General features: G+C 38.0%; 1 protein-coding gene and 1 long non-coding RNA gene across 3 annotated transcripts in view; both read left to right on the top strand.

Moving 5' to 3' along the window:
* Positions 1-1,446: 1,446 nt before the first annotated feature.
* On the top strand, positions 1,447-14,412 carry LOC129405809 (uncharacterized). The gene is made up of 5 exons (XR_008630776.1): positions 1,447-1,750; positions 2,657-2,716; positions 3,235-3,312; positions 8,507-8,573; positions 14,051-14,412. It is a non-coding gene; the product is annotated as an uncharacterized LOC129405809 (long non-coding RNA).
* Positions 14,413-16,564: 2,152 nt separating this feature from the next.
* Positions 16,565-17,195, top strand: part of CHD2 (chromodomain helicase DNA binding protein 2) — a 79,031-nt gene continuing 78,400 nt past the window's right edge. The window contains exon 1 of one of the 2 annotated variants that reach the window (XM_055141383.1): positions 16,565-17,108. The gene's annotated coding sequence lies outside the window, so the exon portion shown is untranslated. The remainder of the gene's footprint in view (positions 17,109-17,195) is intronic. The other variant, XM_055141382.1, reaches the window with a different exon arrangement.

The following is a 17,195-nucleotide window of genomic DNA, read 5'->3' on the forward strand; positions in this document are numbered from 1 at the left end:
GAGGAGACGGCGGGGAGACGGCACACACTCGGCACAAGATGGCCGGAGAGGCAGCAGCAGCCCGAGCTGTCAGGCGCGCCGCCGCGGCCTGGGGGCCCGCCGGGCGCTGCCGTGGCGCCGCCGGCTGAGGCGAGGCGGGCGCGGACGGCGGCGCCGGAGCTCGCGGCCGAGGTGGCCGGGCCGGGCCGGGCCCAGCGATGCCGCCAGCGGCGCGGCGGCCGCCGAGACGCTGGCCCCGGAGCCCGGGCGGCGCGGGAGTCGGGGCGGTCCCGGCGCGGGAGCGGGCGCCGGGCGACCCCGCGGGGCCGGCGGCCGCACTCGGACCCGGTGAGTGTCTCCCCGGCCCCTTTTATTGTCCTTTGTCCTTGGCGGCCCGGGCGAAATGTCCTTGAGCGCACGAGCAGGAGGGGGCGGCGGGCCGGGCCGTGCGGGGCGCCGTGCGGGCGGGCGGCGGGGGCGCGGGGACCCCGGTGCGGAGACCGCGGCGCGCGGGGCCGGCGGGGGCGGGGGGCGGCCTGGCCGCGGGCTTCGTTCCCGCCGGGAAAGGGGCGGCGGCGGCGCCACCGCGGGAGCCCGCAGCCGCCTTCGGCTCGGGGAGTTGAATACAGATATTTGGGGTGGAAGGAACGAACGAAAGGAAAATAACCCTGGCAGACCCCCGCCCCCCCGGGTGCAGGTTCTCCTCCCTCTGCGGAGCGTTCCCGGGCAGGTGGGAGAAACTCCCGTCCCCAGGGTCGGTTTTCATGCAGAACAATGGCAGCCCCCGACCGCCTTGTCAACAACACTAACAAAAGAATAAAATTCGATTTCTTATTTTGGCCCGCCCCCACCCCTTTCCTAATTTTTTTTCTGCGGGGGCTTTGAACTCCTTGAAAGCCGATCTGCAGCGGGGGTGAGTGGGGACGGTGGTGGGGACCGGCTGCTGCTCTCAGACCTGGAGGACGGCGAGGGCTGGGTGGAAAAAGGCAAGTTTCGGGGGAGCCGCTGCTCGGCGGACATTGGAGGCGGTTTCGGGGACAGCGATGCTTGGACGAATGACGTTTGCACGGAGCCAGTTTATTTTTTCCCTGAGCAAGATTTCGGGGTCTCTGTGTAACATTGTGGTATTTGAATAACAAGCAAATAAATATTTTTTTCGGTGGGGGGGGAGACTTTTGCAAAAGGTCACGGGGAGCCGTTATCTTCGGCTCTGAGCACACCTGAGTATGGCGAGGACGTCCTTGGGTCAGTTCCTTGGACTTTTTTAGAAGTTCCAATCCATCGATTCATCATCATCATTATTAAATAATTTACGCGTTACTCTCGCGCCCCGCAACTCCCCCCAAGGCCCCACTTGGACCCACCCGGGGCGAGCTCCCCGATCTCTTTTCCTTTGTGAAGTTACTTTTCCGGGAGGGTGGAAGCCTCGGAGCCGGCGAGGGCGAGAGGAGCCATATTTGTTGCATTTGTTCCATGCACGAAAAATCGCTGTGCCGAGGCCTTGCGCCCCCTCCGCAGCCAGCAGCCCCCTCGGGCTCGGGGCTCCGTACCCTCCGCAGCCCCAGTCGGGGTCTCCAGGCGCTCCGACTCCATTTGCTGGGGCGAGGAATGGAAAAGTTGAAACCCTGCGGGGCTCAGAGACGGGGAATGCGCAGAACCTTTTGTGTCCTTCCCTACTCTCCGCTTCCTTTGCCTTCGCGTGCGGTGGCTCTGGTGGCCAAGGTTGCAGGTCCTACCGTGAGGAAGCGTACTACATGTTTGGGAGGTGGAGGTAGGACTGAAAATCCAGGAGGGGGGCGACTGGATCTCCATATTTACGAGGGTGTTTTCGCAGGTTTAAAATATACAAAAAAAATTCAGGCAGGGCTACACGGTCTAACAATTGCGCACATCTTCCCTTTAGCACAGCTTGGTCTTGAAAACCCATTTTGGGTCTGCAAAACTATAGAGTTTGGAATTTTCTGAGCCCTGGATATGGTATTAAGTGGCTATTTTGGATCCAGTTGCTGAGGGTCGTCTTTGAGGCACCGAAATTAAAAAATATAAAATACGTGCTCATGTATACATATGAAGGATAGTTTAACCTCATTTTTTAATGAGGTGGGAAATTGGAGAAATAAAAATGTTGAGCATCTAGGTTTGAAAAATTAGGTAAAGGTCAGAGATAGTACATATTTTAGACTTTCTTAAAAGACAAAACTAATATACCACTTGGTGAGATCCGATAACTGTGGTTTAAGATTTTAACCAGTGGCCATTTTAGCTTCACTAATTTCTCCTTGGAGGAGCTGAATTCTAATTGCTCATAATTTTGAAAGGTATTTATGGATAGTAAAGGGAATTTTTAAATGATTTTCTGTCTTTAAAGATGGCTGAACTTTAGTGTATTGCTTAGCATTAAAGAAAAATAATATTTGCTCAGAGATCAGATTTTTCTATATTTTCAACTCCAGTGCATTAATTTCTAGTATTTGGCCATGCAACCAAAAGATGAAGAAAACAAAGACTGATAGGTATGAAGCAACAATCTTAGATGTACAGGTTATGCAGATGAGCCATCTCAAAATTGTCTCTAGATTTATGTATTTGGAATATTTCCTCATTGTTTCATCATACTGAAACTTTGGCCAAGAAATGTTTAAAAATCTAAACATTGACTTTTTTTTTTTTTTTTAAGGAATTTACAAGATTAAAATAAATTTGGTTGATGTTTCTGAACAAATTCAGCCCTTTTGAGGTAAGACTGGGTAAATTTCTTTTTGAACTAAAATAGGCTTAATAGGTGTTCATTTTCTTAGATTATATTTTCATAAGCAATGATTATGAAATTTCAGAGTGAATATTTAGAATAATTTAACAAATCTTTTAATTCTCACAATTAAATGAACATTGCTTCTATAACTTAATGTATATTTTGAATATTTTAAAATACTGAAGGCCTTTAATCCTTTGTTTAATTTTGGGACAGAGTAAAGACATAAAGATACATTTTTTTCTTTTTATCTCACTGCTTACTAGATACTGTGCAAGCAGTTTTAACCGCTTAAATATTTAAGGGGAAAAATGGAAAACTTGGTAGGGTTGCTTATTCTGGTAAAAGCTTATAGATTTAGGTGAGAAAATAAAAAATCAGATTTTCTGAGAAATGCTAAATATAATTAGTTTTCCTTCTATGTAATGAAAAGTTTAAAATACATAGTTTTATGACTATGGGTTGTTTCATCGATAAATTAGGAATTTTTTTCTTGTCAAAAGGTATGCCATTTTGAAGACTGAGACTGGAATTTTATCTTTCAAAATAAAGAAAATCTGTGAAAATATTTTGTATAACAAGTAAGTAATGTTAATAAATGTTAATACAACATCTGAAATGTAATAGCTACCGACACCGACATTTAGATAGGAAAATCTAATCACCTCTAAAAATACTTATAAGTTTCGTCAGTTGAACATTGTATTTTTCTCCTCCAAAAATGAAGAAAAGCCCATTAAGCTTTGTTACTTATATCAAAACACTATGACATTACTATTAAAACATTTGATATATGTAGTTTATAGCAGAGGAATAAGACATTCAGTACTTCCCAGTAAAATGGCGTTTCAGAATGACGAGCAAGTCGAGTTGAGTCATCACAATGGCTTTCCATTATGAAATGGATGTATTTTTGGCTATTTTTATGGCACAGGCTACATTTTAGAAATGGCCTAGAATTTTACTTTTGTTGGTACTAGGATTCTTATATGAACTATATTTTAAAAAATAAACCTTTCACATTCTAGGTTATTAGTGAATTTAAAATATTTTGTCAATTTTTGAGTTTCACAAGGTAGAAAATGGATTTGTATATTTCTTAGTCATAAAAGGTAGAAATAACTTAATATTTATACATTTTGATCACTAGATGTGAGTGAAAAAAAGTACCAGTTTTTTGGAAATAGTCTTTATTGGTAGAGAAAATATGTAAAAAAAATTAAATTTACCTTAAAATGCTAAGGATACCTAATAGCCAATCGAGTTTTTAAAAGGACAAGTTTATCTGTATAAAATGTTTGTGGAAGATAGTCATCTATCTGTTGCTATTAGATTTATTTTTTTAACTAAAGTTTATGATAAAGGCAATTATTTTCCTTGCCATTGCTGGTAGGTAACTTTTTCCTTCTCAGTTTCTTTTCAGTCTGTCAAATTTGTGTTTACAGTTTGCAAAAGAAAATTACTAGGAAAAAAAAAAAAAGAAAATTACTAGACCTTAACACTAGTTTGAGAGATGGTGATGTATACAGCACAGTGAAAATATCTTTCAGCCTAAGCCAACTTAACAAGATGCTAAATAATAGACTGCTAGATTGGGATTCAGATGTATTTGGACACGGTTAAAAATGCAGAATTCGGCTGCTTAAAATTCAAACATGTGAAGCATAGTATAAGCTTAAGTACAAATAGGCAATAAAATTATTACGGCCTACCAAATAGTGTAATTTAATCCACGTAAATGGCTTGAAGGAGGCCAGAAATGTTAAAATGATTTTTATTCTGGTATCGTAATTAAGTTGTAAATGACCTGGTAACTTCAAAATTAAATCACTCTTGAATTGTTTACTGTATATCAGCAGCAAGATAATGGACCACAGTGAATTTCATTTTAAAGAAATCCTCATGCATGTAGACTTGCATAATAGTGCCTGTTTATGTTTACTATTTGGAAATTCACTATTTACTATTTGGAGATTCTTGTGCCAAGTCTGTAGAAGGGGCAGCATTTTTGTAGACAAAATGTTATTTTTGAAATTGCGAGCGAATTTAAGGATCATTAAAGATCAGGTTGGTGGTTGAGTGGGATATTGTTAATAATTTTAATAATTATCTGAAGGAGACTGCCCCCATAATTAATTAGAAGTTTTTCATGAGCCTGACTGTGAAGGTTACATTATGTGAAGCCAGTTGTTTTGGATATGTTTTTTCTTTCAGGTTCAGTTGACTGTCCACTGAATTGTTTCTCAGTTACTAAAAAATTTAGACTGGACAACCAATTAATTTGCTTTCCTCCTTCAAGATTTTATTCTTTGTTGAAGCAGAAGGGGAAAATGATAATTTGGGGCCATCTCCATCTTGTGCATTAATGGGAAGTGTGTGATGGAGTGAAGAGAACTCAATGTATACTGCAGAAGACCCAGCTTCTAATGTCAACTTCCCATGCTGGAGTCTTGATACTCATTTACTGTAGAGCTTAGTCCCCTAAAATATATAACATTTGTAAGTTTCCCTTCTCATCTTTTTAATTGTAGTAAAGCCCATAGCAAGTTGCATCTTCTTTCTGCACAAACTGTAGAGACTAATTTTGTATATTACTGCATTGCGGATCATACATGTCACTGGGAAACTTTGGCATATTACCAAAACTCTGGTGTACCTGACTTTTATTTTGAGGCACTCCAGGTCAAATATTATATGGAGGCTGATACCCTGGAATTAAAACAGTACAGGAGTAACATTGTTTCGATGAATTTAAGGTTTAGGGTGCTGCCTCAAAAGCATTTTTATTTTTGAAATTTAGAGAAAATCATTGCAAGTACTTAAGACAGCATATTTAACGTAACATTTTTTCTATTGGGATTGTAAAACTATTTATAGTTTATGTGCCTGGTGTGATCTATTTAACTTGCTTAAATGTTTTTCAAATATAAAAACACTTTGCCTTTCCAGGTGGAATAATTCACTACAGACTTAAAATTTTCAGATTAACTGTTATTTCTGATGTAATTAACCGTAACAGTTTATATTCAAAGATATCCTGAACTTTATAAATGAAAAATATGTGTGACTTGATTATTTAATAACATTCTAATCGCACAGTTTGTATAGTAAGTTTTGGTTTCTGTATGCACATAGCTAGAATTATTTTGAATATCTTTTGCTTTTTGAAAGTAAACTGATATTGAGTATTTCTCAAGCAGGCAGTTATAACTTCAGTGTGTATTATGTAATAATAACCATTTAAATTTAGATTAGTTTAGATACATGGTTTAACTTGGTTTGTGATTTGTGCTAAGAATTTCATAAATTTGTGATTTTTGTCAATAATTTTTGTAGATTTGTATTACAGCAAATTTAGTCTTGAGTGTAAAAAAATTTTAAGGACATTAGAAGGTGACAAACCAGATACACAAGATTATTAGCACAGATGAGCTAATAAAAGTCTAGACTGACGCCATTTTGAAAGGTGCAGCAATCAAAATGGCTACACTAATTGTTATTCATCACTCTTAAAATTTCCAAATTAAGTATGAATTCATACTATTGCAGAATACGAGAGATAGGAATATGAGCAAAATTGAAACTGGTTTTTAATTTTCCTCTTGCAAATGGGAGGTAAAATAACTATTTTAGGCTTGGAGAAGTTGATATAGGATTTGTAGATTGACATTATTACTAAGATTTGTGGTTGTATAAATTGAGATCTGAATTCATTTCTGGTTTGGTGGATGGGAACCCATAAGCGCATTAGTATCTTTTTAATAAGCATTTTAGCAGATCAACATGTGAAGAATTTCCTCTAGGCTTTTGTTTCAGCATTTCAGTATTTGAGTCAGTTGTACCCATTGAGATTAAATCAATTACCTTTAAGATTCATCTTTGTGTTCAATGTCAGATTATGTTTGGGAAGCTTTAAATTTCTTCATAATTTGAGAAGAGGATATTTCAGCATTTTACTTTTTATTTTTGGTGTAGCAAGAAAGATTTTATTGAAACTTGTTTAGAGGACTCAGAGTACTGCAGGTAGAGTGCTTGCTACCTTGCACGCAAGCAACCTGGCTTGATTTCCATCACCCTTTATGGTCCCCGAGCCTGCCAGGAGTGATCTCAGTACTGCTGTTGTGGCCCAAAAAGAAAAATAAAAACAAAAGAAACATTTCAGAAAGGTGTGAAGGGAGGGGAGCAAGATGGCGGGAGAAATACATGTTGGAGAGAGAACACAGGCTTTTCCAGAATGGAAATAGGCAAGCAGAAAAACATCGAGATAAGCCAGTGAGATCTGTGTTCAAGGGAGAATGTGGGCTTGGAGAGTGAGCCAACTTTTGACTGTCAGAGGTCATTGTAAAGAGATCTCTGCTGTATTGTGATCAGGTTTTTAAGCTACAAAAGGACTTTATATTTGTTAAGATAGTACAGAATTTGCTATGTAATCTGAAAACTTGAAACCTAGTAATTGAGAAGCGTTTAGTTGGCTTAATAATAGCTTAAATTATATTTTGCTTTTCAGAACTCCTGAAATTGTTGATCTTTAAATTGAAATTTTAGGGAGCTTTTTTTCAGAACCTCTACATACATGCCCTTGGGGTCATATGTTTCAGAGCAGGAATGACTAATGAAAGCACAGTACTGTATGAGTGCTTGAGATACGAAAGCTTTTCCCTGTGCAATTTTTAGAGGTTTTTTCAGCCTAATAAGTGAGAGCATGTTGCTTCTGTTACCAAGTAGGTACTAATTTAGGAAGGATTTTGCTGAGTGTAGGTCAATCAGTTCAGTACAGTAATAAAAGTGATTTGATGGAATCAATAGAGTAGGGGGCCATTGACTTGTTTGTGGTGGAATGGGGTTCATTTGTATGGTTCTTCGAGGGAGTGGCATGGAAACTGCCTCCCTCCGTAGTTTGACATTTTCTCTTAAAATGGTGTTGATTGAGGTATATGGTATGAGTTATGAAGAGTTGAAAATAATGGCCTTGCAGGTCAGTGATGGAGGGTTTAGAAATCTGGAAAGTATATTAGGTGGAAGGACGAAGATGTAATTCTGTCTGCTGTATTAAATGTTTTTCTTGTGTTCTGGTTGCCAAGTAGATTCACCTAAGAATCCCAGAGAATATCCCAAAAGAATCCATTTTGTTGGAGTTATTTAGGACTGAGGCTTAGGAATATTTTTGCCCTGCAGTAGGTTTTTGAACTACATCCTGCACTACTCAGGGAAATGCCTGACGGTGCTCAGGGGGACTGACCATCCACTACAGTGGGAACCTGGCCCTTCTGCGTAGGTCCTCAGCCCTTTTGGCAACCTCCCCAGCCGTTATGAGTTTTTAAATTTTGTTTTGTTTGTCGTTTTGGGGCTACAACCGGCACTACTCTGGGCTTATACTTGGCTTTGCATTTAGGGATACTGCTGGGTGTGGGCAAACAGGGATATCATCTAGGTCAGCTACATGCAAGGCAGGTGTCCTATCCACTGTTACATCTCTTAGGCCCCGCTTTTGTTACTTTTTTTTTTTTTTAGGGGGTGTGATCCTTAAGTGTTTTTGTATAGATAAGTAAATCTCATCTGTAGCTAGTTTAAAAATTCTTTAAGATCAGATTTAAGAACAGATTAGTTTTGCCGTCTTATTTTCTGCTTGGAAGATGGTCATAGCTCATAAATATGCATGTCTCTTGGTGGTTGGATGAGTAATCCTTATAAACTACAATAAAGTGTCATAGTTTCCAAATAAATCATGGCATTTTAATAATCTGTTAATCATTTTTTTTTTTTTGCTTTCTTCAGGGATGTGGAACCTGAATTCTTAAAGGGCCCGCCCGTACACCCTGATAGGTGTTGGTGGAAGCACTTAGTAAGTTTTATTCAATTTTCATGTTTAATACATTTTTTATTTTTGAGTATGACTGGAAAGTTTGAGTAAATAGAATTGTGAAAAAATAGAGGGATTGGTTAGGGAGAGAGCCCAAAGGAGTTGGGGCACATGTTGTACATGTGGGGTACCCAGGTTCGATGGCTGGCATCATGGGGTATTCTGAGCAAGGATTGGAACTTTGCTGCCCTGTCCCCCAACCTGAGCATAACCTATACCCTAATTGGATCGAGTGAGCCAAAGAGAGAAAATGGTATATTGTGAAACTCAAAGCAGAAATAAGTCAACCAGGTTATACCTGAGTGAATTTTTACTCATTTACTCATATTTCTAGTTTTTCACACTGAAACTCAGGCAAAATTAAATGCAAAGAAATTCACATTTTTGGGGCTGAAGTGGTAGTACAGGGGGAAGGTGCTTGCCTTGCATGAAGCTGACCTGGGTTCAGTCCTTTTTTTTTATTACTATTATTATTATTAATCCCAACCGCATGGCTTGGAACACTTTTTTTTTTCTTGGGTCACACCCAGCGATGATACACAGGGATTACTCCTGGCTCTACACTCAGGAATTACCCCTGGCGGTGCTCAGGGGACCATATGGGATGCTGGGAATTGAACCTGGGTCGGCTGCGTGCAAGGCAAATGCCCTGTCTGCTGTGCTATTGCTCTAGCCCCCCTGGGTTAAATCCTTGATACCTTATATAATCTCCCAAGCCCTCCAGGAGTAAGCCCTGACCACCCCTGGGTGGACCTTCTGCCTACCTCCCAAAGAAAAATCCAGATTTTAATGTTTCTAATACTTAATTTCAGTTTTGAGTGTTGATCTATTTCCCCCATCTTTGTAAATAAAGTTTTATTGAAACACAACTATTCTCTTCCATTTTATCTATGCTTTTACAGTTGTGGAATTGAGAATAGTTTGTAGCTAATGGTCACCAAAATGAAAATATTTAGTCTTAATCCTGTTTGGAAAGCTCACTTATCCTTGCCTAGGTCCATTCCTTTTAGTCAGGTTTACCTTTTCCTGTGTTAGAACCAAAGCTTTTAAGATTCTCTTACAGAGCTAGAACACACTTCATTGGATTTTAATCTTGTAATTCTAATTAGATAATGGCAAACTTCAATTTGAAAGCCCAACAAAATGTTCTTTGCATATTTGAATTTTGCTTTGAAATCGGATTCTTGAAATGGAATAGTTTTTCTAATTCCTACCTAGAGGAAAGTAGTTGGGAAGAGCTAGTGCTAATACTCAAGAAATGGATTTGGCTGGATTTTCAAACGGTTTTATTTTTGACTGAATTTTTCTTCCTTTTTAGATATGATTACATGCTGTTTTATAAGAATTATTTTAAAATTACAGTTGGGAATCCTGTTAATTTTTAATTCTACTTATTACTTAAACTTATGATGTATAAATGGCTACTTAGGCCTGCTCAGCATAAAATTATTTATTTTTACATGGGATTGAGAGTGCAGAGATGAAATGTAACACAAAAATTGACTGTCTTTCAGAGATTTCCTGGTGCATAGTGAATGTTCACTATTTGTTGATTAACCAACTGCTGTTTCACACTAATGGAATTTACTAGCAAAATGTGATATGCTTTAAATATTAACTTTTTCGTATGACTAGTTAAAATGTAATAAAAGTTATGGATAAACTACTAAATTTTAATTTTTTAAACACCTCTAGTCAAGTTTTCACCCTAATTGGGGAAATGGGATTTACTTTTAAAACCTTAATTCTTTTTTTAATTACTGTAATTGATTTTATTAATCTTATTCTCATAGTGATAAGTAACTTTTTTAAGTCATTTTACAGTTTTTGTACATTTGTTGGGGACTGCTTCTGGCTCTGTTTTCAGAGCTTCATTTGGATCCAACCTCCCATGTGCACAGCATAGCGCTCCTCTAGTTGAGCTTGCTCTTTAGCTTGGCTATTAGATTTTTATTTCTAATTTATTTAGAATCCAAGTTTGATATTTTGTAATCATTTTGAGCATTCAACTTCTGTTTGGTCCTAAGACAAACACATGAATTCTCACAAGTAAATATTTTAAAATTTAAAGATGAAAATTGGTAAGCACTAAAAATCTTGATACATTCAGGACCAGATAGGCTTCTGTTCTGAATTGCAATTCTTTGATTTTGCAATAAATATCTAAAAATAATATAGATTACATAATTCCAAAATTATAGCACTAAAAGCACCTATTTTAAAAATGGTAATCAGGAAATTTTACTTTCCCAGATTTATTTGTTGCTGTTAGAAAAGGAGTTTGCTAGGAAGTTAAGATAACAGAGTGTACCCTCTTAAACCCAAACCAGATCACTCATTCTCTTGCTTTCAGCTGACAGATTACTTGGTCTTAAAAAGTCCCAATGTTCTTTAGTGGATTTACGGAATTAGAATTTCAGAGAAGCCTGCTGTACTGCAAACTATTGTTTCCAGAACTTTTGGGTGTAGATATTTGGGCATTTGAAGAGTTGTTACTCATTACCTTCTATAATCTTTACCTTTGCTTGTTGAATTGTTTTAGAACAAGCAGATTTACTTTAAGCGGATGTGAATAAATACCACGATGGAAAATTTCTAACATTTCATATTGTGAACATAACATACACAAAAGATCCTATTTATTTAATGATGAAATTCTACATTAAATCTTTATCTTCTGATCTATTTTAGCTTATAAATGATTAGAGTGTGGCCCAAAGCGGTAGTACAGCACTTAGGGCATTTGCCTTGCTTACTGCTGATCCCGGTTCCATCTCTAGCATCCTGTATGGTTCCCCGAATCACATCCACCAAGAATAATTCCTCAATGCCAGGAGTAAGCCCTGAGCACTGCATGATGTAGCCCCACTCTCACATTCTCCCGCCCACCTCCTGTTCCCCACTCCCAGCCCAGCAATAACTAGAGACTAGAGTTATCATGTAGGCTCTGATAGTCTAAACATGCTCACGTGTACTTATTTTAATGTAGACTACATTGTGTTTTAGAGCAGAAATGGTCTATTAATTAATTGACCTTCTGATTCTATGAATTCTTCAGAGATATATTGGAACATAAATTATTTGTTAAAGTAAGGCTACTTTATAGGTCTTCAATTTCTTTGGTTATTGAGATTATTGAGGGAAAGCAGTTGATATTTATTGAGGTCTTCCTCTATGCCATGTAAATGTACATATTCTAAATTAATTCTCACTACTACCCCATGAGGTAGGTACTGCTACTATTTGTTTCATAGGTGAAGTGAGGGACTGTAGATTTTGTTAACAAGAAAATATTCAGGCTCACAATGGCCTTGTGCTTTTTTTGTTAACACATTTGAGAAATTGCTTATTTAATTCCTGTAAGAATGTGCAATTTGTAATAAATAATGTGTTACTCATAAATCTCTCCCCAGTCTTTAGATCCTTTTTTTTTTTTTTTTTGCTTTTTTGTGTCACACCTGGCGATGCACAGGGGTTACTCCTGGCTCTGCACTCAGGAATTACCCTTGGCCGTGCTCAGGGGACCATATGGGATGCTGGGATTTGAACCCGGGTCGGCCGCGTGCAAGGCAAATGCCCTACCCGCTGTGCTATCTCTCCAGCCCCAGTCTTTAGATTCTTGACTGGGTACATTTGCTTATTAACAAAATTCTCACTTAGTCTTTAATTCACTTAGAATTATAGATTTAGCATGGATTGGTTATGGCTTTAAAGCCTCATAGTTACTTGATTTCATGTGTCATTGTAACTACCATCTTGCATATATTGACAATGTATGTCAATAGGTATTGACCAATCAGCATGTGTTTCTGATCCTATTTTGCACCTAGTACATTTTATTAACTTCAGAATGATTCTAATAGAATGACTAATATTAACGAAGGTTTTCTTTTGGCGTTTTTTGAAAGTAACCAGTGGTTTTAAGAAGAAATATTATACAATATACTGGATAAATTTTGCCTTTTGTTCTTGTTTTGGAAGATTATAAACCAGTGAGTTTATTATTAATTGAACCATCACCATTGATGTAACCTGATGTCAGTACATTGATTTCATTGTTTATCATCATATTTACATCTACATTTAGGACTTGGTCATCTAGCATTAGTGATTGAAGAGAAATTGATTACTTACTAATACATTTGCAAGATGGAAGATATTTTACTGATGATGTGAAATGTATGAGTTACTTGATTTTCCTTTATAGGCTGAATAGAAATTGGCAAACACAAAGGAAAATATTTTGGCATTTGAATTTAATTGCCAATATTGTGACTTATTTTCAGTTAAAGCTAGAAGCTGGGGTCTGTGTCTTGGTTACCTAAATAATTTTTTTTTTTTTAACATTTCGGGTCACACTTGGCGATGCTCAGGGGTTACTCCTGGCTCTGTACTCTGTACTCAGGACTCTGTACTCAAGAATTATTCCTGGCGGTGCTTGCGGCCCATGCAGGATGCCGGGGATTGAATCCCAGTTGACTGCATGCAAGGCAAATTGCCCTACCCTCTGTACTGTCATTCCAGCCCTGGTTACCTAAATAATTTAATTAAATAGACTTCCATGTTACAGATAGGCCCCAATTTTTAACTTCTTAGAATGCAAGCAAATGTGCCCAATAAGCAAATATGACCTTATCAGTAACAATGACTTAGATTTTTCTATGAATTTAGTTTGAGGAATGCAAAATTTAAATAAGTAAGACCAGTGTCAACACTTAATTTCATGGTGTGTCTGTCAGTGGAAAAATCTGGCTCTCCTTTTTACCCATTGAGTTCATAATATTAAAGTGGTGACTTTCTTTTTCTATGAGTAAAATTTGTTATTTTACTGTTTATTTTATTGCTGTTTGAAATTTGGTGATTCTCAGTGACAAACGTCAAAGCAGGCAGATAATTTGTTTTATTGATTTTTTAAAAAATAAGTACTTATATTTCTGCACTTTTCCACAAGTAGCTAGAGATTGTGGGAGCTTTGTTTGTCAATAGTTATTGAAGCAGAAGGAATCTCTTTTGGGTAGGAAAACCATCCTATCATTCTTCCCTTTAAGACAGGGTCTCATGATTAGCTCTATTTGAAGAAGCATGGGAAATTTAAGATTTCAGCTTTGGAACATATATATAGTTTAGTTTCGTTTGTTTTAAGAATTTTGTTTGATTTTATTTATGGAGTCCGTGCACTAACTGGACTACTAAGATTTCATCTTTTGCCTGTCATTTTGGTATGGTTTCATATGGATCAGTGACAGCAGAACTTGGTAACTCTGGCCTACACACAACTGGAATATTGTGTGGAGTGCATGTACTGCTTTTATGTTATAAAGTTCCATAGTTTAAAGCTGTTACATAATTAAAATGTTGTGTAGGGTAAGGGTATCTTCAAGGTGGGTGGATGTTCTGTTTGCAGAAATAAGATGATTGGTATTCCAACAGCATTTTTTTCTTTTAATGTTTTCATCAAGCACCCAGTCAGCTTGAAGAGTCTCAAATGGACCCTACCACTGAGAAACCAAGATGGCAGCCCACTGTGGGGGATTGAGGAAAATGGATTAAAACAAGAGTGCTGTGATAATATGCAACCCAGACAGGGTTCTTTTTGCATGGAGCTGATGAAATGAATGAAGACATAGGTTTCTTACAAGTGGACAGTGCATTTGATTTTCTAAAGACTTTGTATCATTAAAACAAGTACATTTTTGACATTTGGAGAAGATGATAAATTTTCACAGATGATAGTCTGTATACCTGCAATATTTTGTGGTTTGACTTGTATGAGTTTGACCTTGTGGAATGTTAACTTGAATAAAATTTCTAATACTTAAAAGTTTCTTAGTTTTGGCTTTTTTTTCCAAGCTGAAGTTTTATTAACTACTAAGTTATCACCTTAATATTTTCACCTTGACGATTGCCTGGCAGTAAAATTTACTGAATAAAACTGGTAAAATGAAAATGGTGTGCTGGAAATGTTTTACTTGGTTGATTAAGATGTCTTTCTTTTTTTTTTACACAAAGGTGTGGAAATTTATTTGCTTCAAATGGGATTGCTTGGTTAAGATGCTGCTTTGTGAAACACTACAAAGAAATCAATGAATAATAATAGAATCTTTAATTTGCCATGATATTAATGAAATTTTTTAACAAAGTAAGCTTTTGCTTTACAGTGACAATGGTTCTAGTCTTTGAGTTTTGTATTGATGGGAAAGATTCCTTTGAACTATGTTTTAAATGTTAAGCATAAAATAATCTTAAAATAGTTATTACTCAGAACATTTAAATTGAACTGATCTGTTCTATTTTAATAGTTAATATTAAGGAAAGTGTTTTTGAATTTATAGAGATGTGTTTGTAGGACAAAATAATTTTGGCGGTAGTGTTTAATAATTTCATGTAAATGTGAAATAGGATTATTAGGGCATTTTCCCCTTACTCTATACCATTTGGAGTTAAAGTAGAGGAATTGTATCATGTCATGACTCGTTTGAATTCAAGGTGAAAATTGGAATTTTATTTATTGCAGATCAACTAGTACCTATTTCAGTAAATTAAAAAAGATATGGTAGACTTTTCATAGGCAAGTAAATTTATTTTACTCGCCGTGTTAGAAGGAACAAGAAGTCGAACATGAATACGTTTTGGGGGTTGGTGGTAAACAATTTTGCTTTTAGTATTAATGCCAAATACCAGTGTGTTGAGTGTATGAACCGTGTTGAGTGCTTGGAAGGATTCTCTTTGAGCCTCTTTAGTCTGTTTAAATCAAAAGTAGAATTTTGATTTTGATACACAATTCTTGGGTAGAAAGTGTAGAATTGAAACTGGGTTTCAGTTATGGATATATTTCCCCGGCTGCATTATTGCTTTTGTTTGGTTTTACTTTAAAATGTATGTCTTGGAAGGTTAGAGTTGTGGAATATTATGGTGTTGAGTAAGGAACGTTGATTTGTTTGATTTGCTTTGGATGTCTAAATATTTTTGTGGCGTGTTTGTTGGGAGAAAAAAAGTAGATTAATTTGTGTGTGTGGCCTTTCCCCCCCTTGATAGTGACGATTATATAGATGTTACAGTTTGGATATTTAGGAGAATTTGCCTTGTGAAATGTGATACGTCGCCATCAGATCTTACTAGCTATTAATTTGCCGTTATTGACATGAATATGTACACCCTGACATATGAATGATGGCTTGGGTATATATGTATGTTGTGTCGGTTTTGAAATGGGGGCCTGTGGTTGGTTATTTAAAAGGTGATCATGATGCTTCCGTATCCCTGAATTGGAATAATTATGTTTTGCCTGAATCTGTGGAAAGAAAATTTACTGTTTATGAATTTATATTTTTGCAAAGCTGTGTAATGGGTTAAGGTATTTTGTGAATGAAGAAAAATCGAGATTCTTGAATTAAAACCAGTTGTGTGCATTTTTGCGCTAATGCAAGTGAACACTAGGGAGGCGCTCTTGAGTTGTCCCCCTCCCCCCCTTTCCATTTGGGATGGAAAATCCCCCCATAAAATTAGCCTTCCATTAATTTTTAGGCTTCATAAGGAAGGCAAGATTTGAATTTAATTTACGAAATTCAGCTTTTGCTTTCATTTGGGGACCATTTTTACCCATGGGGGGTCATATATTTAAAGGATTAGTATTTAAGCTGGGCTTTCCATTCCCCAAGAATTATCCCTTTTTCAAAATGGCTTGATAAAACACTACTTCCTGTCCAGAGAGGAAGTTATTTTAGCTCAAGGACTGTAATATTTAGCAGATCTTTAGACAAAAGGAACAAATTACATTTGTCTCTGGCTTAAAAAGGGTGCTGGTGCCAGAGGGGGTTAAGAAACCCTCCCCCCTCCCTCTGATGGGGTGGTCTGGAGGGGCAGGGAGGTGTGGGGGTGGGGGTCCTCAGGCTTCCTGGGATGGAGGATCTTTTTTTTTTTTTTGGTTGAGATGAAGGGGTGGGTCTATGGTACATCACCTGAGTTGTGGGGTAAATGTAGAGAGTGTCAATCAAAGGCAGAGCTCAGAGCTGGGAAGGAGGCTCTAGATGGCGGCGGTGCCTTAGAGAGCGCGCGCTCAGCTGCCTGCCTTCCCCTCACTTTACGCAACTTTCCCTAACTTTCAGGCTGCCTCAGGGGGCCCCCGCAGCCCCCTGCCTCTCCTAGCGACTTCCTGGGGTCGATTTGAGCCTTTTTTTGGGGAGAAAAGCAGCTTTTAGGAGCTTGCTTTGCGAGCCTTGTTGGAAAGCAGCAGCCGTGCTGAGAGCCCAGGTCGTTGTTTTTTCCCAGCTTAGAAGCCATGGCGCACCTCCATTTTTGTACGCTCTCCTAATGAGGTTTTTTTTTATCTTCCGGACCCGTTTTAGTATTAATTGTTGCTTTGTTTTTTTGGCCGCTGGACACACTTGAGTCTTTTTATTTATTTTTGGGTTTTTTTTTTGTTTTTAACGGAGAAATTTGTTTTTATTTTTGATCGTTTGGGATCTATTTTTTTCTTGCTAGCTAGGACTCTGGCTTTGGACCTACTACATGGATCAGGTAAGTTCATGCACAATCGTGATCATTTGAAAGATTTATATGTTTAAGTTAGCTTTATTTTTTGTGAATAGAAAAAATTACTGGATG

The sequence above is a fragment of the Sorex araneus genome, chromosome 6, assembly GCF_027595985.1.
Source record: "Sorex araneus isolate mSorAra2 chromosome 6, mSorAra2.pri, whole genome shotgun sequence".
NCBI classification, from domain to species: Eukaryota; Metazoa; Chordata; class Mammalia; order Eulipotyphla; family Soricidae; genus Sorex; species Sorex araneus.